Genomic DNA, 20,183 nt, shown 5'->3' on the forward strand with positions numbered 1-20,183 from the left:
ACAAGATACTCTGTCACATAAGTGTAATTACCACTCTTTGGTAAAGTATAGTGAGAAGACTCACCTCGGGTAACTCGGTAATCTCGAACTTGGTAAAAATCTGGTCTAGCCTCCGCCTAATCATAGGAAATAAACACTCTTAATAAATACAACTCTTAAGGCTAGACTATTCCCTCTCTTAGTACTCTCAAAAGGGTAAAAGACCATTTTACCCCTCTCAAGGTTCAAAGACCCTAAAGTTGACCAAACCCTAAAACTCAACAAAAGTCAATTCTCCGGGTTACGCTGCGTGTACCAAACCTATACGCGGGGCGTACCCAACGTCCTCACAGAAACGAGGAACGCGACCCCCTACGTCGCGTGTATTGGGATTACGCCCCGGGTAACTCCTAGTTTCAGACTCCTTAGCTCTTAGGGTCTTAAACAGTTAAGACACACGTCCAACTTCTAGATCTGACAATTTCTAAGCCTCTTAATCCATAAAGTTGGTGACTTTAAGCCTTTGCATGGCTGGACAAGTCACTAACACCCATAACATTCCATTTCCAACCCTAGAAAAGCTCATAACTCAAGCATGACCCCATAACAACGACCAAGTTGGGATTTTTATGGATCTATAACACAAATATCACTGAAATGGGACAGATCTAGGTCCATGGAGTCCCTTACACTCATAAAGTCTCCACCTTTGGGACTTTTAACCCTAGAAATGGTCCATGCAACACTAAACCAAAATAAAGAGGAAAGTTTTGAACTTTATACCTCTAGATGAAGCTCCTTCCTCTGAAGATCCCAGATCCAAAATTGCACTTCAAGCTCTAGCCTCCACAAGCTCCTCTCTTGTTTCTTCATTAACACCCCAAGGCACTTTTAGCCCAAAACACTCACACACCAGCTTAAGGACGAAGGAAGGCTCTCTTTAGGGTTTCACTCTCTGATATGGTGGCTGAGGAATAAGCCTTAGCATACCTTATATAGTGCACAAGCCAAATATTAGGGTTTGCATCTGGGCCCTCTACGCCCAACGTACCTAGGCGAGTCCGCGTCCAAATTAAGCGCATGAGTACGCGCAATGTACGCCCCGTGTACTCATTTGCCACAAAACTCACTTAAGGGCCAAACTTGACAACTTGAAAAAAGAGAAGGGTTAAATAGCTTTACCTGAATTTTGGGATGTTACAATTTTCCCCCACTAGAACCAGACTTCGCCCTCGAAGTCTCATGCCGAAAACAACTCCGGATGCTGCTCCCGGATCTCTGACTCCGACTCCCAAGTCAGCTCGGACCCCCTTCGATGTTGCCACTGGACCTGAACCAGAGGCACCTCCTTGTTTCTCAGAACCTTGAGCTTCCGGTCTAAGATCGCAATCGGTCTCTTAACATAATTCAGACTCGCGTCCACCTGGATATCCTCCAACGGCACCAGTGCCGACTCGTTGGCTATACACTTCCTCAGCTGAGACACGTGGAAGGTATCATGAATCTGGCTTAACTCCGCATGTAGTTCCAAACGATATGCTACCCTGCCCACCCTCGCAATCATCCTAAATGGCCCAATGTACCGGGGCCCCAACTTGCCCCTTTTCCTGAATCGGATCACTCCTTTCCAAGGAGACACCTTCAGGAGTACAAAACCTCCAACCTGAAACTCGAGCTCGGATCGCCGCCTATCCGCGTAACTCTTCTGGCAACTCTGGGTTGTCAGCAACCTCTGTCTAACCTGTTGTATCTGCTCTGTGTCTGAAACACTATCTCAATGTTGCCCATCACTCGTTGCCCTACCTCTCCCCAACAGATGGGAGTTCGGCACCTCCTCCCATACAACAACTCGAAGGGAGGCATACCAATGCTCGAATGGTGGCTGTTATTATAAGAAAACTCAGCCAATGGAAGATACGTGTCCCAACTCCCCCCGAAGTCCAAAACACATGCCCGAAGCATGTCTTCGAGCGTCTGAATCGTCCGCTCACTCTATCCGTCCGTCTAAGGGTGGTAAGCAGTACTGAAATGCAGCCTAATACCCAACTCCTCATGGAATTTCTTCCAGAACCTGGAAGTGAAACGCACATCTCGATCTGACACAATAGAGATCGGTACACCATTCCGCGATACCACCTCTCTCACATACACCTCCGCCAGTCTCTCTGCGGAAGTTCTCTCACTGATAGCAAGAAAATGAGCACTCTTTGTCAGCCGGTCGACGATCACCCAAATTGCATCGACACCTCTCGCAGTCCTCGGCAATTTGGTGATAAAATCCATGGAAATATGTTCCCACTTCCATTGGGGAACCTCAAGTGGCTGAAACTTGCCATGTGGACACTGGTGCTCGGCCTTAACCCTACGATAGGTCATGCACCTCTCTACAAACCACGCCACATACCTCTTCATACAGGGCCACCAATAGTCTCTTTTCAGGTCAAAATACATCTTAGTGGCCCCAGGATGAATCGAAAACCCCGACCTGTGCACCTCCTCCATCAAAATGGTACGTGCCCCGCCCTCAAATGGCACCCAAATCCGGCCCTGGAAGGTCATAAGCCCCCGACTATCGGCAATGAACTCAGATATCTGTCCGATCACCCGCTCTCGCTTGCGGTTCTCCGGTCTCATGGCCTCTACCTGGGCCTCCCAAATGGTGTCCAACACCGGAGTCATCATTGTAAACCACAAGTAAAGATCCTGTTTCAGGGCACTCTCTGCCCTACGACTCAAGGAATCGGCTACTACGTTAGCCTTGCTCGGGTGGTACAAGATCTCACACTCATAATCCTTTACCACGTCCAATCATCTCCTCTGGCGCATGTTCAGGTTGGGTTGATCCATCAGATACTTAAAGCTCTTTGTGGTCCGTGTATATGGTACACCGAACCCCAAACAAATAGTGACACCAGATCTTGAGGGCGAACACCACGGCCCCCAACTCCAGATTGTGAGTAGGATACCTCATCTCATGAGCTTTCAGCTGCCTTGATGCGTATGCTATCACATGTCCTCTCTGCATCAGCACCACACCCAATCCCGATATCGATGCCTCACAATATACAACGAAGTCCTCCATTCCCTCCGGAAGGGCTAACAATGGGGCTTCGCACAATCTCTGGCGAAGTGTCTCAAATGAGGCCTGCTGCTCTGGGCCCCAACTGAAAGCCACACCCTTCCGGGTCAGTCTGGTGAGAGGAACAACAATCCTAGAGAAATCCTTGATAAATCTCCGATAATAACCAGCCAACCCCAGAAAACTCCAGATCTCTGAAGGGGATCTCGGCACCTCCCAACTCATCACTGCCTCGATCTCGGCCGGATCGACCAATATCCCATTCTGGTTGACGAGGTGCCCTATGAACTGGACCTCTCGTAACCAGAAATCCCACTTGGAGAATTTGGCGTACAGCCTCTCCGATCTCAGAACCCCGAGGATCTCCCTCAAACGCTCCTCATGTTGCTCTCTGGATCTCGAATACGCCAATATATCATCAATGAACACGATCACCGAACGATCCAACATCGGCTTGCACATCCTGTTCATGAGATCCATGAACGCCGCCGGTGCATTGGTGAGCCTGAAAGGCATCACCACGAACTCGTAATGCCCGTAACGAGCCATGAACGTTGTCTTCTGGATATCCTCATGATGCACCCTCATCTGATGATATCCAGACCTCAAATCAATCTTGGAGAACCAAGACGCTCCCTGCAACTAATCGAACAAATCATCGATGCTCGGTAAGGGGTAACGGTTCTTGACCGTCAGCTTGTTCAACTCCCGATAATCAATGCACATCCGGTGTGAACCATCCTTCTTCTTCACAAAAAGGATCGGTGCTCCCCACGATGAGCTACTCGGCCGTATAAACCCCTTTCCCAGCAGCTCCTAAAGCTACGGCGCAAGGCGATAGGGCGCCTTGGCGATAAGCGCTGCCCCCGAAACCAAATCGATACGGAACTCCACCTGCCTCTCGGGGGGCACACCCGACAACTCCTCGGGGAAAACACCCGGGAACTCACGCACTATCGGAACCTCAATGACCGACCTTGTTCTCTCTGCACCTACTCTCGTATCCACCATATAAGCCACAAACCCACTGCAGCCCTGCTGTAGACTTTGCCTCGCCCTAGCGGCCGAACAAAATGCTGACCCAGAACGGGGTACCTTTGCCATAAATCGTAAGAACTCCCCCACTAGGGTCTCGTATGGTCACTAACCGTCGCTCGCAGTCGATAACTGCTCCAAATCTGCTCAACCAGTCCATTCCCACGATGACACAGACATCTCCCATAGCAATCGAGACCAAATCAATCGGAAACTCAACGCCGAAGATGTCGAGTACACATCCTCGAATCACATCAGTGGCATACACCGCTCTCTCGTCAGCTATGGAAACTCGTAAAGGTCGACTCAATGCCTCTCGACAGATACTGATGTGCTGACTAAAGGCCAACGACACAAAAGACCGACTCGCTCCCGAGTCAAATAACACCAAATCAGGTACAGAACTCACAAGAAATGTACCTATGCATATCATAACATAAGCATAACACCACAACTCAAAATAAATATATGAAACAATACATACCAGCCACAACATCGGGAGTTACGCGGACCTCCTCCGCTGTCAACTGGAAGGCTCTCCCACGAGCCTTTGGCGCCTCGGCCTTCACCGGCTGACTCTCCATAGCTCGTATGGCAGCAGGGGCAGACCCCTGCAAAGCTCCCTGAGCTGATCCTCGCAACTGCGGACACTCGGCCTTCCGGTGTCCGGTCTGGTTGCAGTGAAAACAAACTCCAAACCCCTTGGGGCAATCCTTGGCCATGTGCCCATCCTTTCCACACTTGTAGCAAGACCCTTCCCTACACATCCCCTCATGACTCTTTCCGTACTTGCCATAAGTGCGGCCCTTCTAGTTCCCTCATCTCGAATCGGTGTGCTTAGCCCGCTTGGCAGCCGGCTGGGACTGTGTCGGTCGCCGATCCCTCCCCTGAGACTCCGCCTCCTCTCCGGCCTGAGTCTCTAGCTCAATATCCCTCTTCCGAGCATTTTCCTGAAGCTCGGCAAATGTCCGGTATGTCGATTTCGCCACGAACCCGTGGATGTCTCTCCTCAAAATGCTCAAATATCTGCTCATGTGTGCCTGCTCATAAGACACGTGCTCAGGGCAGAACATCGCCCTCTTATGGAACATCCTGGTGATCACTGTAACAGACTCGGTACCTTGCTTGAGGGTCAAGAACTCCTGGGCCAAACGTTCCCTTTCCACCGGGGGAACGTACTCATCACGAAACATAGTGGTGAACCTCTCCCAGGTCACCGCGGCAAGCTCTGCAGAAGAATAGTGCGTTGTCACGAACTTCCACCAGTCCTTCGCCCCCAAGCGAAGTTGGTTCAGCGCGAACCGAATTCTCATATGCTCCGGACAAGAACACGTATAAAAGCATCCCTCAATATCAGAAATCCATCTCATCGCAGTGACCAGATCCTGCGTCCCATCAAACTCTGGTGGCTTCATGTTACTGAAATCTTGGTACAACAACAAGTCACCCCCCCCTATGGCCTCGCAACAGCAACGGCTGCAGTGGCCACAGCAACAACAGCATCAGTAAGAGTAGCGTAACGCTCGTCAAAAGTCTCGATCAGGGTGGTCTTGATAGACACAAACATCTCTTGTATCTTAGCTCGAATGGCAGCAGCCACCTCCTCGTGAATCAATATGCGGATCTCCTCATCGCTAAGACCACTACTCTCAGGTGTGTGGCGTGTCCCAACCATGATGTCTCTCTGAAATACAACACAAGATATCAGAGACTTGCTCGAGTGTACACACACTCGATATCCCATTCTTACTCGATCCCTGGTACCCTAAGGATTCTTACTTGGGCTGCGCACTGATCTGGTGCCTTCGGTAGTACGGGCCCAATACTACCGTCCACACTGCATCAATATTCACCCCAAGTCCTCCTCCTAGGATCCCAAGTCCCAAGTACTCTACTCTCTCTATGCATAGTCTACTCTCTAGCAGATCTTTCATAAGCTCGTCGCTGTTATCTATTCACTCTCAAGCATCTCCTAGCAGCAAAACACCTAGGCTAAGGCATCACAAATCAGGCCACTCTAGTCCTAATAAGAATACCTAGCCTACTCTCGCATGCATATCATATCATTGTTGGGTTTTGAGCATTCTAACACTCCTATGGTGTACATGCAACCCTATAAACCTTGGATCTATGTTTTTCTCTATTATACATGCAAATAAGAACTTTCCAAGGCTTTAATCCTAACTAGCATACTATGAGGTAACTATACTACAAAGACTAGTTAGATGACATACCTTTTGGTGTAGCTTGATGTCTTCAAGCTTTAATAGCTTAGCCTCAATAGTGTGGAAGCCTCAAATGGAATCACAAATCACCAAAACACCTTGGAAGACTTTAGAGAATATGGATACTTGGTTCTCTCTAGTGAAATTGGCTAGCCCTCTTAGTGTACCCACACTAGTGCCCATTTCACCAACCAAGGACATCTTTATATAGTGTGGAGGATTAGGGTTAAACCCTAATACCCATGACCTTTCATTTCCTAGGATCCATGGGTTAAAGCTCCATGGACTATCCATGAAAACTTAGTCCAACCTAAATGAACGTGGCCCACTACACATATATATCTAAGAGTCCATATTTAATTAGTTCATTTTGATCACTTAATTAATTATAAATTAATTCTTGATCAATATTAATTAAATAATATGGTTATATTAATATATTAGAACTTATAATATATTAATATAAATCATAAATATACTATTCTCAAAATACTATCCATATAAATTGTGCCGGTGAAGTGCAACCCAAATGGACCATGCCGGGTCGGGTCAAGTACATACCAAATATAATTATGGACTTAGACATTAATCCAACAGTCTCCCACTTGGATAAGTCTAAAACTATTATTGAGTATGACTTCAAAACCTAACTGGCAATCGTAGCTCTTAAAGCCGTTGTCGAACTCTGATCTTGTCAACGAACTTGTCTATTAGATAAGGGATCATATATTCCTCCATTCTAGATATCATATGGACTGAGACATGGATTATAATCATTCTCTCTGTCCATTTGTTGTTTCCCGATTTCCGATTCATGATGACTGACTGATTGAACAAATCAAATCAGTCCTGACTTGGCTAAGCACTCACATGTATCATCATTAAATCATCGAGGGGCCCACAAATATTGCTTTTATCCCGAAGGTAAAAGGAATGGATAAACTTCGACTCATATGGCTTGTTCTACTACTTGTTGAATAATACATAAAGGCACATTTTATAACACCGAGTTACCGAATGCGTTTTCGTGCAATCAATGTACAACCAACTCATATCTCTAGGTTTGAAGAATATAAGATACTATCGTCTCATGATCACTCGTGATAAAATCCATGAAGTGATTCCAATGAGCGCGGGTTGAATCCAATACTCAGAACTTATGAGCACTCATGAGTGTTATAGCCCTTTGTCCAACATCTTAGACCTCTACAAGCCAACCCATGACAGTCTTAATTCATATCTACTTCCAACATATGACCGACTGTGGATGGTTTGAATAAGTTAGTCATTCCAGAAGAACAACCTAGTTTATTCTGGAAGTCAAAACATGCAAAGTGAAACACAAGAATAAATGAATCAAATATGGTGTCAAACCCTATGAATATAAATAAACACTTTTATTTATCACCATACTGATTACTCATTATTCATTGTTTCGGTTTTATCAACTTTATACTTGAATTTAAAACAATAGTTGTCCCATGCTCCAAGCATGTACACTATGTTTTCTAAACACTAGTCATGCCATACACAAAGTATGCATACTATGTTTGTCTATGATCTTTACTTTGTGAAATAGACCAATTGAGCATAACTCCAATGATCATCTTTTCACAGTCCCAAACCCTTACTGCAAATGCAAGAATTCCAAATTCATGCCATTTACTGAAATCTGTTAGATTCTAAACTTATATGCATTGATCCTCTTGTAATGATTATGCACTAATTCAACCAGACATGGCAACAATCATTACAGAGTATTCCAACGGAGATCAACACCTTGAAAACATCCTTCTTGCATTAAGTTTCCTAATCTTACTGATTGAATACTTTCTAACTTTGAACCATTTCCATATTCCATTTTGACTATCACTTCCGAACAAGAGTTGTCTCTTTTCAGACTATGTCAATATGGTCCTTCCAAAGTCAACACTATACTTCCAACTGTCCTTGAGCAACAAATCCTTGGTTAACCTTAGATTGTCCTCAACAATTGCTTAATCATTTTAGTCATATCCAATTCTAGATCTTTTCCCTTCTTAATGCCCCAGGCATTTGGAAAATTTTTAGAAAGGATGAATATAGCACATGTAATCGATCCTATATCCGAATTATATGGGACACGATTCATGATGTCTCACATAAAGACTAAACCAGTCTTTTGCTATAATATTTCCCTTTATATTTGCCAAGTTCTCATAATTCAGATTATGAAAAGGGATGCCGTAATCATAATCAAATTTTAGAACGCAAATAATGAACCCATATATAGAATTTCCTTATGTTGAGCCATTCCAACATGAAATTCATATATATTCTTGACTAAATACGATTAAAACCTCAATCTAAGCTTTTAGATTTGAGATGAAGTATAATTTCCTCTCCCTTAATTATAGCAAAACAACTTTTTCCCAATTGAAACCTTTTGTTTTCTATAATTAACATTGCTAACTTGCAAACTTTATCATGCTCTCACTAACATGATGATTAATAGCATAACACTTATGCTCTCACTAGCTTTGACATGTACCCAGAAATCAACACTTTATTGACTTTCTTACCAAAGTTCAGATTTCTGATACTAGATTGCCTTGATAAGACTTTATCAAAATCATAAACCTCTCTTAGATAGCTCACAAGTGTGTCTAAACAGTTTCAGAACTATGAAAAGAGATGCCGTAATCATAGTCTAAATTGTTTAGACCTTTTTCCATTTCTCATAAGTCAATGTTAGTGTGCCGGTTAACCACGCACGCTCCACTAACGACTTTGAGAACTGCAAATATCACAATTGCTATCTACTTAAAATCTACTTAGTGAAGAGTTTCCTTACTATCATTTTCATGAATCGAAGAGAAAACTTATGACACTTAGATTTTATGGTGTAAGTGTTCCTATCCATGTGAATTTGTCAAAACCATAATCACAAGACCAGGTTAGTGACAAATCCTAACTCATATGGATTGAACTTGTGCAATCTTAATTTCTTGCCACCTGGCAGCTCAAGGGTCTGCCATTGCTTCCAAGTTGTTGTGTAACCAATTGAGAACTCTAAGAACTCATATGCAAATCCAACTTTAATTGGAATGGGCACAAAATATGTCAACATGATAGGTTATAAACCTCAAGTCGTGTGCTAGTGAAGAACTTCAGGTTTTTGTTCTTGATTACTTCTTGAAACCCTTTCAGGATCTTTTAGACTCCCACTGTCTCCTTGACCTATAAGACTTTCTTGCCAAATATTCAAGAGATAGTGTGTGTATTCTAATCAAGACAGACACTTAACACAATTAGCCTTAGTTGATCTTTGTTTTATCCAAAACATCACAACTTACCAATTTCAAATGTACAAGAGTACAAAACTTTTACTCTTACATTTGACAAGTGTTTTAAACCTTGTTTAAGACATGTCACTCAAGTTACAATCTTAGAGTATAAATCTATGAACTATTTTCGAATGAAGTATGAATCATCCTCTTGATTTAACCACTCCAACAATTCATAACTCCTCTTCTTAACTCTCAGAATGTACTTAGAGGATGAATTGTGATAAGGTCTCAAAATCATTAAGATGATCTTAAAACATGATACTAAAGTACTCTCCCATCTTTTCAGATTTGAGAAACTTTTATCCTTCTGCCTAATTTGATTCTTCTTATTCTTTCTGTCATACATTGAAAAAATTTTCAATGCTTCAGAATTATACTTAAGCTTGTAAGTATAATCATATTTACTAAACCTTAGTAAATCATGACGAATAGTCTTATCCATCTTTTATGGTGGACTTTGACAAGTGCACAAAAAAGTGTACTTGATCCCTTAGTCCTTCTCTTGACTCACACATCCATGTGAACAAGCAGTTAGTCTTAATTTTCCAATGCTCGAAAGTTCTCATTCATCATACTATACAACTTGCATGATTCCAAGTTTCTATCCAACTGTAACTTGGGTGATGATAATCTTTCCTTATTTGGTAAATTTAGACACTACCACAAATGAAAGACTCAAATTCATATTTCCAATATTGCTATCAATGGAATCATATGAACAACAGTTTTTTTCCCAATTGCCATTGTAAGGATATTTTTTTAAAATAAATAAAATTAAAAACTTTTCTCTTATTTTAAAACTTTGCGGAAAAGCTAATCTTTACAATGCAGATGTATATGAAAACTTGTTGTCATCTATTCCTAAGCAATCTATCATAACTCTTAAGCACGTGCTCAAAATTCTGATCACCGAACCATGCGATCGAAATCCATCTTCGCGATCAGAATCAACATATACTTCCTTTAAGTTTCTTTACTTTTCTTTGATTCTTAAAACATCAACATGTGACCCAGCCACATCATGTAATAAGAATCTCCAAGTAGGAACTTAATAGAGTTAGACCATGGACTTTACCTGAAATAAAGTCAAACTTATTGAGTTTATCATTCTTAGGTAAGTTTGGTAGCTTCATAACCAAAGCCCCTTCCTTTGGCAATAGAAATATATCGATCCTTAGGTAATAGTACCTGGGACTATCTCAGATTTAGCCTTTCTCTTTACCATTTGGTCAACCAAGTTGACTATGGCCAATCCCTTTCCATTGGGAAGAGAATGCATTTCTAGATTTCCTGTGTCACTATTGTCCCTGTCCATAAAGTTTTGGGAAGTTGATCTCCTAATCAAATTTGCTTTACTAGTACACTAAATCATTTCTGATTTAGCAGAAGCAAGCAAATAGATAAGATCATTAAGGGTCTTGTTATAGTCTATCTCATAGGAGTCCCAAAGGAACTCACTATGTGTCTTAGAAAGTGATTGAACCACTAACTTTCTCATGACTTTGACACCCAACTCTCCCGGCTTGTCAATATGTGACTTCATCTCCAAGATGTGATCACACCTAGACCTTGCCTTGCCAATAGGGCTTGAGTGACCTTGAACTTGCGGGTTAGGGAGAATAATTGGAGGAGGTGGAGGAAGTGAAGTTCCAAGATATTTGGGAAGATCATAGATGTCTGAACTAGACATCTTTTTGGAGATATTCAAGATAGTTGATTTAAAGTCCTTAATATAACACCCAATATGAAATATTAAGGCTACGAACCAACAAACTATTTTATAACTTGGAAGAGGGATGCCGTAATCCAAGCTATAGAATATTTGAAGGTAGGTGAATGACGATTCACCAATTTCCACCATGAAAAACGAAATAATTAATTAGGTTTTAATTGGATTTGAAATTCCTAGATCTTTGAGATTCATTGAACTTTCAATGGCATGTTTCAATCTCGAGTGTGCCCTTCAGGTTTTGTGACTGGGATGCCGAGGATCACAAAACAAGGTGTGAAGTAACCATGCAAATTACTTGGTACCCTTAAGTGTTTACCCCTCAATCGATGTGCCGGTTAACCACACACTCTCCATCGATTCTATGATAAGCATTAAGTTACCCTTTGCCTACCTTGTTAAATACAAGTTAGTGTGCCGGTTAACCACACACGCTCCACTAACCGACTTAAACAAAGTGCAAAGTGTAATTTCATGGATTAGCACCTTATTCGCATTTTCCTAAGTAACTAAGATTGGGTATTATTAAGAGTTTAGTTACTTAGTATTTATCATTAATACTTTTAATGAAGGGAGAGTTATAGTCATGTCAAACCCGTTTGGCTAACGACCCTCCACCAGTCAAGGAAGCGGTGGGTGAGAGTGGACACCCATTAAACTGTCATTTTATAGGCAGTAACCTTATACCCCCCCCCCCCCCCTTATAGACCGGCTTCGTGAATGAGGCCTACTAACGGTAAGACTGACTTTACTCTTATACATATATATAAATATTATTAACTTATAATATTATAAAGTAGAAGGGTTGAATTTTAACTCTTTAAAATTCTAAGGGCTTAACTTGGAATTAAAGTATTCATAAGAGAAAACTTTACAAATTCCAAAACTTGAGGGCAAGTTTTGAAACTATTCACAACTCTTGGATTTTTATAACTTATGAGTTTTAATTAAAGTATTAAAACTTTTAATGAAGAGACTCTTGGACATCCATAACTTGAGGACAAGTTATGGAGCCATAAAAACTATTTATAAGAAAAGACTCTTCATTTTTTTTATAACCTAAGGCATTTTTATGAGTTTTTAAGATTCATAAATGTGACTTTTCATATAACTTGAGGACAAGTTATAAAAACACATTTTATGAACAACTTTTAGATTAATTTGGATTGAAAACATCTAACACATATTTTGCATTAATCTAAAAAATAACTCATAAAACAAGGAAACATAAAACTTTTGGTAATCCATAACTTATGGAGTTAAATATTTGTTTTATGATGAAACTTTTCATGTTCCATAACTTAAGAATAAGTTATGGAATTCTTTAAAACATTAATACCAAATTTTGTAACTCCATAAAAACTTTGAATCAATTTTTTTTAAACCTTTTCATATCCATAACTTATGGAGGTTTCAAAAAACTCTTTAGATCAAACTTTTAAAACTAATAAAATAATCATATCATTTTATCCTTTACTAAATTTGACCTAATTCAACTCATATAGCAAATGATTCAAATTTTACAAATAATTAGTTTTTCACAAAAAAAAGTAATTATCTTAAAATTTGACAAACGTCATGTTTTTTTTTCTTTTTTTTCAACTTTGAAAATAAAACATTTGCATCAATATAATAGAAAACAACCCATGGCTCTGATACCACTGTTGGGTTTTGAGCATTCTAACACTCCTAGAGTGTACATGCAACCCTATAAACCTTGGATCTATGTTTTTCTCTATTATACATGCAAATAAGAACTTTCCAAGGCTTTAATCCTAACTAGCATACTATGAGGTAACTATACTACAAAGACTAGTTACATGACATACCTTTTGGTGTAGCTTGATGTCTTCAAGCTTTAAGAGCTTAGCCCCAATAGTGTGGAAGCCTCAAATGGAATCACAAATCACCAAAACACCTTGGAAGACTTTAGAGAATATGGATACTTGGTTCTCTCTAGTGAAATTGGCTAGCCCTCTTAGTGTACCCACACTAGTGCCCATTTCACCAACCAAGGACATCTTTATATAGTGTGGAGGATAAGGGTTAAACCCTAATACCCATGACCTTTCATTTCCTAGGATCCATGGGTTAAAGCTCCATGGACTATCCATGAAAACTTAGCCCAACCTAAATGAACTTGGCCCACTACACATATATATCTAAGAGTCCATATTTAATTAGTTCATTTTGATCACTTAATTAATTATAAATTAATTCTTGATCAATACTAATTAAATAATATGATTATATTAATATATTAGAACTTATAATATATTAATATAAATCATAAATATACTATTCTCAAAATACTATCCATATAAATTGTGCCGGTGAAGTGCAACCCAAATGGACCATGCCGGGTCGGGTCAAGTACATACCAAATATAGTTATGGACTTAGACATTAATCCAACAATCATAACATATCTCATAACTCATAATGTAAGGGTATTTTGGGAAATCACCGTTCAGGCTCTGTTCTTTCAAAACAATTTTACTCTTGAGAAATATTTGTGAATTTTATTTTGAAAATCTTTCAAATTCTCAGTTTGAGTTCAGATACGCCTGAAGGTGCACCCGAATCCCTCAAACCAAGGCTCTGACACCAACTTGTAACACCCAAAATTTTCAAACAATTTTTCAAATTTCAAAAACATACTTTCATTCATAAATGTAATAAAAATTTCATTGTATCACATAACAATCCATAGTAACACATCCCAATATCATAATATATACAAAAACTCCTCATGTGTGTACTGATCATGCCGGCGCCTTCCCGCGATCCTCACTAGTACCTGAAACACATAACACAACACTGTAAGCATAAACGCTTAGTGAGTTCCCCAAAATAACACATGCAACACATATTACCCACTCGAGGCTATAACTCTGTATGACCCTCTTGTCAACGTGTCTTAGTGGGACCCTCCAGTCTCATATCTCTGTGGACCCACTGGTCCTAACTCTGTGGACCCTCCGGTCCTAACTCTGTAAACTCTGAATCATACATAGCACAAATCACATAGAAATCACATCATACAAAAGCATACAAGATACTATGTCACATAACTCTAATTACCACTCTTTGGTAAAGTATAGTGAGAAGACTCACCTTGGGTAACTCGGTAATCTCGAACTCGGTAAAAATCTGGTCTAGCCTCTGCCTAATCATAGGAAATAAACACTCTTAATAAATACAACTCTCAAGGCTAGACTATTCCCTCTCTTAGTACTCTTAGAAGGGTAAAAGACCATTTTACCCCTCTCGTGGCTCAAAGACCCTAAAGTTGACCAAACCCTAAAACTCAACAAAAGCCAACTCTTATGCTGCGCGTACCAAACCTGTACGTTGGGCGTACCCGACGACCTCACAGAAACGGGGAACGCGACCCCCTACGCCGCGCGTACTAAGATTACGCCCCGCGTAACTCCTAGTTTCAGACGCCTTAGCTCTTGGGGTCTTAAACAGTTAAGACACACGTCCAACTTCTAGATCTGACCATTTCTAAGCCTCTTAATCCATAAAGTTGGTGACTTTAAGCCTTTGCATGGCTGGACAAGTCACTAACACCCATAACATTCCATTTCCAACCCTAGAAAAGCTCATAACTCAAGCATGACCCCATAACAATGACCAAGTTGGGATTTTTATGGATCTATAACACAAATATCACTGAAATGGGACAGATCTAGGTCCATGGAGTCCCTTACACTCATAAAGTCTCCACCTTTGGGACTTTTAACCCTAGAAATGGTCCATGCAACACCAAACCAAAATAAAGAGGAAAGTTTTGAACTTTATACCTCTAGATGAAGCTCCTTCCTCTGAAGATCTCAGATCCAAACTTGCACTTCAAGCTCTAGCCTCCACAAGCTCCTCTCCTTCTTCTTTACTAACACACCAAGGCACTTTTATCTCAAAACACTCACACACCAACTTAAGGACGAAGGAAGGCTCTCTTTAGGGTTTCAGTCTCTGATATGGTGGCTGAGGAATAAGCCTTAGCATCCCTTATATAGTGCAAAAGCCAAATTTTAGGCTTTGCATCTGGGCCCTCTACGCCCAGCGTAATCTTGGGTACGCCCAGCGTACCTAGGCGAGTCCGCGTCCAAATTAAGTGCATGAGTATGCGCATCGTACTCCCCAGTACGCCCCACGTACTCATTTGCCATAAAACTCACTCTAGGGCCAAACTTGACAACTTGACAAAAGAGAAGGATTAAATAGCTTTACCTGAATTTCGGGATGTTACACCAATGAAGGAAGACACCGAGTATGAAACAGAAAAAGAAGGAAGTGAAACAGAATCTGAAACAGAAAGCGAGCTAACCAAAGAATCTAGGTAACACAATGGTGAACATTGCCAACATCTCGATGGAGGCGTACAAAAAGAGAATTTGATATGATACCGGTCCGGGGCTTACGCAACCCACCATATCCGCCACTGTAACATTTGAACTCAATGGGCACATCCTTACAGCATTAAAGGAGATTCCTTTCACCGGAAAGGATCATGAAGACGCTTGTAAGCATCTAGATGAAGTCAACGACATCGTTGGGTACTTAAACATTATGAATGTACCAACAGAAATGGTGTTGTTAAGGATGCTCTCTGTCACTTTCAAGGGAGTTGCGAAGGATTACTACCACCGGACGTGATTACTAGGTGGGCGAAAATGCGTGAATTATTTTTGGAATAGTTTTGCCCACCATCCAAGGTGGCTAAGCTCAAAAAGGTCATCTCCAATTTTGAACAACAAATGGGTTGTACGAAGCATGGGAGTGCTACAAAGGCCTGATAAGGAATGGCCCACAAAATGACCTCAATGTGCAACAAGAAGTGTCAATCTTTTATGATGGGGTGAACGTCACCACTAGACAACTCATTGACTCTCAAGGCCCCTTAACAAAAAAAATCCGGCAGAAGTTAAGGAAATCATTGAAGAATTCTCTAAGCACTCTAGAGAATACCATAATCCAAGGAATGATGTAATGAGGGGTTCAGCTAATGCAGCTTCGGAAGACATGTCGACGGTTATGGCAATGTTGCACAACATGGATAGGAGGATGACTAAGATGGATCAAACAATCCATGCTATTCAGGTTAAGTGTGAAAATTGTAACAGGTTGCATTTGTCTAGAGATTTTGACCTTGATGAGAATGGAAACTGGAAGGTTCAAGCTTGCTACTCGAGTGGTGATCGTTTTGATGAAGATTGGAGAAAACATAAGAAAAAATGGTTACCCTATGATGAGTATAAAAATGCCAAGGAGGAAAAATATGATCAAAAAGGAAGAGGCTTTTACCAAAAAGAGGAACGACAGGCTATAAAAAGAAATCTAACTTCGAATCACTGCTCACACAATTTGCAGCCGTTTCCGTAAAGAGGCATGAGGGAACTGAAGCAGCAATTAAGGAACAACAAATAATGATGAAAGAGCAACAAGCTATGATGAAGGAACAACAAGAGATGATGAAAAACCAGCAAGCATTATTTAGAAATCACAAGCTTCGATCATCAATATAGAAAAACAACTTGGGCAACTAGCTATGCAATTCAATGAAAGATCACCGGGAGGACTTTCGGGAAATATTGAACAAAACCCGAGAGGAGCTCACATCCAAGCAATCACCACTACGAGTGGAAAAATTATTACTCATTTGACTCCCATAGACAGAAACAAGCCGGATGGGGAGCAGGAAGTTCAAGAGGAAAACCAAGGAAACAAATCTGGACAATCACCACGACGTGGTATAGATGCCACGACGTGGAAAGAAGCTGAAAAGAAAAATTCAAAACCTATAAAGCCATACCGCCCACCAATGCCATTCCCAAGTAGAGCAATTCAAGAGAAGCATGTTGAAGATTATCACAGGTTCTTAGATCACATAAAGTCTCTTGAAATCAACATTCCCTTTCTCGAGGCTTTAGCTGAAATGCCAAAGTATTCCAAGTTTCTCAAGGCTATTGACAAACCGCAAGAAAATGGAAGGATTATCAAAAGTAGTACTAAATGAAACTTGCTCTGCTGCAATGCTAAAAATGCTACCGAAGAATATGGGGGATCCATGAAGCATAAGTCTACCATGCCAATTCGGGAATCTAGCAACCAATCATGCTCTAGTTGTAACGCCCGCAGATCCGGGCTAGTCAATTTAGAGGCAATAGGGGTCGAAAACGACTTTTCGACAAAAGATTATTTAGAATAAATAATCTTAACCAAGTTGTAGAATATGTCACAAGGTTTCCTTACATATAAAGAACGCCGAAATCCGAGTTATAACGAAGAAGTTATGACCCGTCGAAATTTCGCGACGGAACCGGCACGGCACCAGGAAGCGTAAATAGTGAATTTATGAAAGAGCGAAATTTAGCCTTAGCAATCTAAACAAAAGTCGTAGAGTATGTTAAACTAAGAACATCGATAAAAAGAACGCCCAAATCTAACTTCGTATGAAGAAGTTATGATTTTTCGAAGTTTCGGATTAGCGGTGTACAGCCCGAAATTCGAATATTAGATCGAGTGATTTTTAGCCGACAAGACCTAAACGAGAATCGAAGATCGCGATAAGAGTAGAATAATGACAAAAAGATGGGTGAAAACGGACGTTGGATGAAGAAGTTATGAGGACTTAATGGACCAATCATGTCCCGGCCTATTAATAATATAAAATTTAAAATCGAGTCAAAATTAGCCGACAAAGTCTAAACGAAAGTTGTATAGTACGTGCCCGCCTTCGCGTGGATAAAAAGAACGTTGAAAACGGAGCTTGTATGCGAAAGTTACGAATTTTTATAGATTAAACTTGAATTTGCAAAGTTGTTGCTAGATGCGATGATGTGGCGCGATCTAGACTGTCCATCGCTGATGAAGAAACGTGCTTCGGATTCGGACACGTCCCCCTTCGCATTACGCCCCACGTACGAAATCCGGTACGCCCAGCGTACCTTCGGCCCTATCCTTCCGAGATGAGTGCGAGACCGCTGGCTTCGGTTGGCATCCATATCTGAGGAGTACGTCCAGCGTACCCTCGGTACGCCCAGCGTAATCCGAGCAGCTCCAACACTATAAATACCATGCGAACCCCGTCGGAAATCTCACACCTTTCTCCACACTTTCTCTCACTACTTTCTCTCTCTAAGGGTTTTAACCCTCCCTAAAGTCTAGGTGAACTCCTAGCACCCGAAGGAAGCCTCGAGGCTCCCGGAGTCCCGAGAAAAAGTGTCTTTCAGTTTCAGAAACGCTGCTCCGAGCAAAGCCCGATTTTCCTTTAAAATCCTCTATAAGTGAGCTACGCTTACGCAATTTTAAATATAGCTTCCAAATAATTATAGTAATGTTATTAGGTCCTTAAAATGATTATTTGGGCTATTATTATGAGTTATATTCAACACTTATATAATAAAAATAATAGCTAGGCTATTATTTTGTCACGGTTATCGTTAGACTAAACCCTAGTGGTATTGATACTAGGTTTTATCGAAGGAAATCGTTTTGAAAGTATCAAACTGTTGTCCGAGTGCTGAGTCACCACCTTTCAAGTGAGTGCATAGTCCCTTTCATCTTACACATACATATGATGTATTTTATATAAACTACGTGCTATGTGTGCATATTATCTGAATACTTGTTGTCTATGCTGGATGAACGTTTTATACATGTTTTAAATGATTTAAACTGTATACGTATTTTATATATACGAATATGTTGGGTATGACATGGGTAGATGAATGATGAGAGATAAAAGATGATGTGAGTAAACATTGGCAGCTATGGACTTAGTGCCTAATAAACATCGGCAGCTATGGACTTAGTGCTTATTGGACAAACACCGGTAGCTATGGATTTAGTACCTGTTAGGAGTTGGTAGCTATGGACTTAGTACCTATTAGATAAATACTGGTAGCTATGGATTTAGTACCCGATGAATAGACTATAGCAACTATGGAATTGGTGCTTTACGAACGAACATTGGCAGCTATGGATTTAGTGCTAGTCCTATAACCCTGGAAGTAACGGACTTCAGAATAAACGAATGCAGGATAGATGACTCTTAGGGTAAATCCTTAAGAGTAAAGAAGATAATGGGGATGGGTAATTGGGTTGATTGTTTGATTGTTTAAACATAATAATTATATTATTGTGGGTTGAAAACCCTATGTACTCACCAGGTTTCCCAACCTGACCCACTCAGTTTATTTATATCACAGGTGTCGATATGAAGTGACATTACACTGAGAGATTAAAGAGATGTAGATCACTAGTCTAAATAAATTTAAGTTCCGTTTATGCTTATGTTCTTGTATTGACGATGACATCCCAAACGTTTTAAAATGAATAAAATACGTGTCTTCGAAAATGTTTTGATAATTTATTTATCGTATTTTTCTGGGAACAAATTCCGCAACATTTTTATGAAAAAAAGTAATCTGATTTTTATAAAGCATAAACAAAATCAGTCTTTTCTGACCGTGAAAATGGGGATGTCACAGTTGGTATCAGAGCATTAGTTTAAGCGAACTAGGAATATGGATTTATTTCTACACTTAAACTTAGAATGCTAAGCGATGATTGTGAGGTGTGAGCACTAGCTTATTTTAGGAATTATGCCTAAAATGCTTTTATGTACTAAATGCTTTATGCCTTATATGCTGTTATTTATTCGGATCTATGGTCTGTTGCCGACCGGATCTAGAAACCTTATGTGTTTAGGATTCTAAACGTACGACTACGATATTAGAACTAGCATGTAAACGTTTCGGAGTGATAACGATGATTTAAACGTCAATCCTAGGTAAA

General features: G+C 40.6%; 1 pseudogene; it reads right to left on the reverse strand.

Annotated features, from left to right (window-relative positions):
- Positions 1-16,105: 16,105 nt before the first annotated feature.
- On the reverse strand, positions 16,106-16,205 carry LOC111880980 (small nucleolar RNA R71; annotated as a pseudogene).
- Between the last annotated feature and the right edge of the window lie 3,978 nt (positions 16,206-20,183).

The sequence above is a fragment of the Lactuca sativa genome, chromosome 5 (genome assembly GCF_002870075.4).
Source record: "Lactuca sativa cultivar Salinas chromosome 5, Lsat_Salinas_v11, whole genome shotgun sequence".
NCBI lineage: Eukaryota > Viridiplantae > Streptophyta > Magnoliopsida > Asterales > Asteraceae > Lactuca > Lactuca sativa.